Raw genomic sequence first — 6,835 nt, 5'->3', positions numbered from 1 at the left:
GGGTCAGCAAAATGCCACAGCAGCCCACCGTAGAATCATGTCATACCATCGAGTGAAGACATATTCATTTCAGAGGTTGTACGTGAAGGAGGAGGAATTAGTTATTTGTTGGATGGAGTGAAGAGGTGAGAGGGAAGTGTCATTTTTCTTAATCCCCTCTCTGCTCCCTTGGCTCTAGTATTCTTTCTCCTCCAGCAAAACCAACATCCTCACTTTCCCACCGACTCCCCCCGTTCGGCTCCTCTCACCTCCTCCCAGGCTTCATTAGCTCTGATTGATCCTCTTGTCAGAGCTTATGGCACAGCGATGAACTGCATTGTTACTATCATCCTGGAACAAACAGGAACAGTAGTGAAAATCAAGAGGACAGCCACAATAAACATCTATACAAGGGCATGATGAGGAAAGTTGAGTGTTGTGATATTCCTTCAGAAAATGATCATGAACGTCTCCCGCTCCTGTCCTCAGCACTGAATGCTTTAGCTGAAGTTTGAAACCGCTCTTTTATACTACTCGAATCTCCTAAAATATTGAACTGTTTTACCAAGTATAAATTTTGCCCTTTCAGAAAGAGCAGAGCTGCATCTAATAGTATAGAAAACTAGTGAATGCATGAAGAGGCAAGGTATGTTTGCAATGGAAAATGTGTAAATTATTAAACAATCTGTCGAAGCGACCTGGCGCTGCTTTAAGTTCCACAAATTCATTCGTGTCAACCTTACGTTCGAACACATCGTTACAGAAACAAAAATAAGGATTTCGGAGCGTAGCAGCAACCATTGTACAGTCCTTGTGTTTTATATTGATGGAGTGGTGTTTAAAGAGAAGCGTTAATTCTGGGAACGAACACATCTATAAGTGTTTAAATTATGAATAATGTGAGCGCGAAGATCTACAGCACAGTGCTCCGCCTGTTATATGTGAATACATAATTTAGAAATAAATGCTGTAGCATGTTTTCATCATGTGCAGACAAGTAGTACACGGTGGATGTCCTGAAATAAAGCAGGTCTATCAGAGTACTTTATTAGACCACGTACAGTAACCACTCAACACTTTCCCAAAAGCAACATTTAAATTGATGCACTTAGTGTAAGGCAGGTCTGACATGAAACAGCTACACAGCCTGGACTGCTTCTCATTGGCTTATTGGACAGATGGTTTCATTTACAACACAAAAGCCGAGGGTGGATTTGCAGAATCGTATTTCACAAGAGATGAGAGATTCATAAGTGTTGTAACTGTATTACTGCTACTCACATCTTTATTTGTAGGTCGAGGTATGTAATAAAGACAAGTCACACGTAATAACATTGAAAAATTAGTCTCTCTCATGTAAGGGCCATTGTGACCATTTATGCTAAAATCATAATTGCTCTCATGCTGTTTTTATAAATTAGGTGATCAGGATTTGACTGATCCTTGACTTTATAGTCCAGACAGTGACACCGTGTGGAGGTAAAGGGTATAACAGGCAGTGACTATCTGACCGCGGCTCTATGATCAGAAGAAGTTTAGTTGTTGCAACTGAAGGCATCCTTAAATGTTTGTCACTTTACAGTATTGTGTGTCACATCTGAGACATTCAGAGACGTAGATCCTTTTATGACGTCCACTGAATTGTTTTGGTAATATCCAGGAACCTGATAACCTGACAACATGTGAGGAGTTGTGGGAACATCATTCAATTTTAGCCTCTGGCAAAAGCCACAATGTGGTGTTGTCAATTGTAGTTAGAGAAAACAACCTGGGTTACACTCTCCCCACTAAACTGCATGAAAACTAAAGATTTGTATCATATTATGTAATGTAACTTTTCTTTTTGTAACAATGTTTTTTTATACGATTAGTATTGAAAAAAGTATCATTATTATTATTATTTTTAGATAGATAGATAGATAGATAGATAGATAGATAGATAGATAGATAGATAGATAGATAGATAGATAGATAGATAGATAGATAGATAGATAGATAGATAGATAGTTAGTTACTTTATTAATCCCCAAGGGGAAATTTTTTTCGCTACAGCAGCATTTATAGATACAAGAAAGCAATAAAATAACAATAAAAAAAATATTAAATATATAAATGCACAGTATATACAATAAATAGAATAAAATAAAATAGAATAATTAAATTAAATTAAAACTAACTAAACAATAGTGGAAAGTTTTTTTTTTTTTTTAAACAAACAACAAAAACAGACAACGGTGTTATTGTGTGTGTTTATGAAATGATTTTGGAAAATATTCAAATACCACAAAGAAATAAAGCCTTGAAAGCAAATGCCCAGTTAGAGCACAAAATAGTCAGTGTTCACTTGACTTTTTCCTGTCTTTTATGCTCTGCATCGGCGCAAGGCCATCAGTTTCATAAAGCGTTGGCATCCACACTGTGGAACAACCTCCACTTCTAATGGCGAGGTGTGAAACAATACAGTCTGCAGGTAGGTGCTATCAGGCCGTGTTCTTACTGAGGGACAAAGCCTTGGACCTTCTGAACATCCAAGACATTCATGCGAAGGGTTTGATACGCAAGTTTAGAGACACTTCTTCTAACAGTGCTACAAATTAGTATGCAGAGGGAGTACTGTCATCATAACCAAAGCATAGCATAGGGATTAGTCTTTGCAGCACAGGGATCATTGTCTTTTCACTCGTGGAATATCAGTCTGTGTGATAGAAAAAAATAAATAATGAAGTAGCCGTAAAAGCAGGATAAAGAACTGTGAAAATGCATGAAATGTGATATAATGGCTGTAGAGTGTCCACAGCTGAGAAAAGGTATAATCACTCAAGTGGAACAATAGTTCAGCGTTCTCTTGTGGGCTTTGTCACCGAGAGTCATTTAACATCATACGAAATTAAATCAGTGCTCTTTCCACACATGCCGCTGACCGTGACGCAGCAGAGTGGCGGGGTGAGAAAAAGAAATGATGAATAAGAGAAGTGATTTAAAGCTTTTTAAAAGGAGTTTTGAAATTTCTTTCCCCTTCATTGGGTTTGTTATTCAGGCTACATGGCTGCTTAATCAGGCTGAAGTCCTTTGAGTGGTTGCTGTATGACAAGAAGACAAGATCATAATGTGACCTGAGAATATTGAGCGGAGGACAAAAACGATTTGCGATCCCCGTGAGCTAGGGAGTACCTCTGTTGATTGATCCGGCAGGGGGAAGCCGAGTTTACACACCTTCATGGTTAAGTACAAGGGAGGTGCATTTCCAGCAAAAATACTACTCGATATTCGCTGATCGACTTATTCAAAGACACTCTGCCCCCCACACACACTCGCACAGAAAGACAGACTCGTGCTGTAATCCAGGGCTCAACAAACGCCATCACACTTCATAAACCCTCGCCTCTCAAGAAGCTAATGAGAAGCACGTCGCTCGCTGCCATCTTTGAAATGAGGTTTGTTGTTTGCACGTGAAACACCAAACTTACTTTGTCCGTGTATTTTTGATCGTTTTCTCGGTGCTTCGGTCTCATTTGACTGTGCATAGCTGCGGTAGACTTTTATGCTCACTTTACCTGCAGACTTTTGCACTGTGCCTCATTTTCTGAAGGAGTTCCACGCAGAACCTTTTGATGGTTGTAGTGATCTCGGCATGATTCTGCGGCATCATCGACTCTCACGGCGCCACGCACGTTTTACCGAAACCTGGTCGCAAGATGTTCTTCTTCTCCTGCTCCTGTTGTTTAATGGCGGTTGGCAAACGGCCTTTTGCTGCTTTACTGCCACTTTCTGGCAGTAGTAAACTTTTACTAGCAGGGGCAGGTTAAAATAGGAGAAAAACAATAGTCACATAAAATATGAATTTGTTTTACCTCTTAATGACCATTTGACAATTCAAAAATCACGTTTCACCCATATTTATTACTATTATATATTGCTCTACCGCAAAGTAGGTTAAATCAAATTGACTTAGTGTTTTTTTTTTTAATCATATTATATTTATAAGACATGCAGCCTTTTCTTTAAAATTCCGACTTTTAAATCTCTGAAATGTCCCTTTTTTTTTTCTTTAGGACTAACGGGTTCACACCAGGGTGTTATGGAAACAAAAGACACAAATAGGGTGTCAAAGGTAAGCACTCCAATGTACTTCAGATGTTAGCCATGCCTGTCATTTTACACTTCACTTCCAATAGACAGCAATCACATCCTAAACATCTGCTCCACCTGAAACAGATTATGGTAATGTTAGAGCGCAAACACAAATAAAACCGTAAAGGAGATCATTAGTTATGATGAAGCCCAGCAGTCAGAGGACAATCAAAGTGTGTAAAATACGTTCCGTAGTGGAAAATCCCCACAAACCCTGCTGCCTGGGTTGCATGTTCTCATTTACACCTGACAGCTGTCGTCCTCACCTTCTATTGATATGCACATTTCACCCAAAGCCATCAATAGTGGATGCACTGATTCTCATATCAGCACAACAGCTTGCGCCCCCCCCCCCTCCTCCCTCCCGCCTGCATTCCTGCATCTCTGACATCTCAAACAAGATGCACTTGGACAAATGCATGCTGATACAAAGTCAGCGTAGTGCACAGACATCTTCCCAGAAAGGCTTTGTGGCCTTCGTTTGTATTATCACAAGAGGCAAATGCTTCACAAGCACATTGCTCTGCTCGGGATTGCTAAGCTTGGCATTTAGCACTTTGCCATTTTTACTCCGAGAGTGATGGATATGGAATATGAATGCTTAGTGACATGATGACCCAGCAAAATGGCTGCCATCAGCATATGGCCTCCTCATCCCCCTTTCTGCTCACAGACACACACACACACACACACACACACGCACGCACGCACGCACACACACACACACACACACACACACACACAGATTATAGAATATGAAGCCATGCAGTGAATGCTAAAACTATTTGAGTGTTGCTGAAGCACGTCTGAATCTCAAATCAGAAAAGAAAAAGACAGAAAAAAGTATTTATTTCTTTTCACATCTAAATTAATTAAAAAGTTGTAGTCGAGTACACGCAGCTATTTTCATAATTAATTATTTGTGCAATGGATCTTCTCTGTTGCAATTGAACTGTCTTTAAAAAAAAAATAAAAAAAAATAAAAATGGGAGCAATGGGAACGGCGGGGAACTGAAAATCTACACAAATCCACAAAGCTGACTCGATTCTGCCTTTTCCACTGACCTGGTAACAACAGCTTATCATGGCATTGTAGATTTAATGCAAAAGTTCTTTTTATATTTTTTGTTATTCCTTGGCACCTGGAGCAGTGGCATGAGGCATTATATTTTCGTTGAGCGAGATATTTAAAGAACGCCTGTCAAGCTATTCAAATTTGGCACAAATTTTCACTTAGACTTAAGGAGGGACCAGTTAGATTTTGGAAATCAAAGGGCACCGTTACCATATGTACGTCCCAGTCTTGTGAACGTGCTGCCATGACTCAGGAACAAAAGTGAGATTGTGACCATATTTCACATTTGGTCTGATACTGAATTGATGACACTAATCTCTGGTGTCCACTTTGAGACAAACTGTGGCGACTGCAGAGATTTTCTTTGGTGTCAGGTTGAATATGTGTGGAGCATCCGTGTTTTAGAAGTTGCCGCTTCTTTGTTTTACCATCTATCAATGAAGCACTGTCTACTGTCATGGCTACAACTTTGTTTTCTATTAGAATCAACGTTTTGGGTCAAGCATGTGAACACAAGGATTCCTTTAAAGTCTTCCCTGCATGCTATCATGAGTTGAGACAAACATGTCAAAAATAGCTTGACTGTTTGGAGGAGTCACACGACCGGAAGGCGGTTACTCTTGTTATGTTTTGAGAAATCTTAGTCACTATAATAGAAGACCATGTGACTCTGGAGAACATCAACATTTTATAGCAATGTATCACATGACTATGTATATGTGTGTATTTATTTGTAAACTGGGTCACTTGTCGTGATCAACTGAAAGAGAATTATCACCCGAGAATTATCTGCAGCCCCTCTCAGCTCTATAGTTTTATTGTTTTAGTGTCTTTTAGATTATTGCACCTTCACGTTTGGTTTTACAACTCTTATGTGGTATATATTGCCTCTGAGCACATAATCTAGTTGTTGGAAACCAAACCCAATCCCAGATCCAAAAGGAGACTAAATATTGGGCATTTGTTAATGTCGCTCTGTATCTGCGGAAGGAAAACTGTCGGCTAAACAGGTTCGCTATATTAACTTAAAACGTGATCAAATGTCAGTGGTCATGACTTTCATCATAGTAACAGGATTATTTTATAGATCAAGACATGTTAGCATTGTATTCAATGAAAAAGAAGTATAGAGCCGCACCTCCTTTTTGATCTGTTATTGTATGTTTGTCAGGTACCTCTCACCGTATGTGGGATTGACTGCTGCCAATCTCTTTGCCCTAATTTTGATTGAGAGATACTGCTAACCGTTGCTCTAATGGCTGCAAGCTGAAGTTACCATTAAGTGTTGAGCCCTCAAACATTTATTTTAAATCAATAAAGACCTGAGATAGCAGTTTTCTACCAATCAAGTTTGCATAAAAAAAGTTGTACATGTTGTTGTTGTTGTTTACATATTTTGAACTATTTTGTTATTATTATTTTTTTTTTTTTTGCTTCCATGATATTAAATATAGATAATAAAACACAAAATATATACAAAAGTGCTCTGTACTGTACCTTATGACTATATACTGTAGGTAGAGTATACACTTTTTGAGACTATACAAAATAGACTGCAATATTTATATTAATGGCAACATAATGTATGCACCACATTATTTTTGAGTATTTTGAATAAGAATCAATTTTGCACATTATAGTAAAAAAATA

This window comes from Embiotoca jacksoni, unplaced genomic scaffold, assembly GCF_022577435.1.
Source record: "Embiotoca jacksoni isolate LCO1_2020_lvr unplaced genomic scaffold, fEmbJac1.0.p SCAF_14, whole genome shotgun sequence".
In the NCBI taxonomy this organism is placed as follows: domain Eukaryota; kingdom Metazoa; phylum Chordata; class Actinopteri; family Embiotocidae; genus Embiotoca; species Embiotoca jacksoni.
This window is presented reverse-complemented; position numbering follows the sequence as displayed.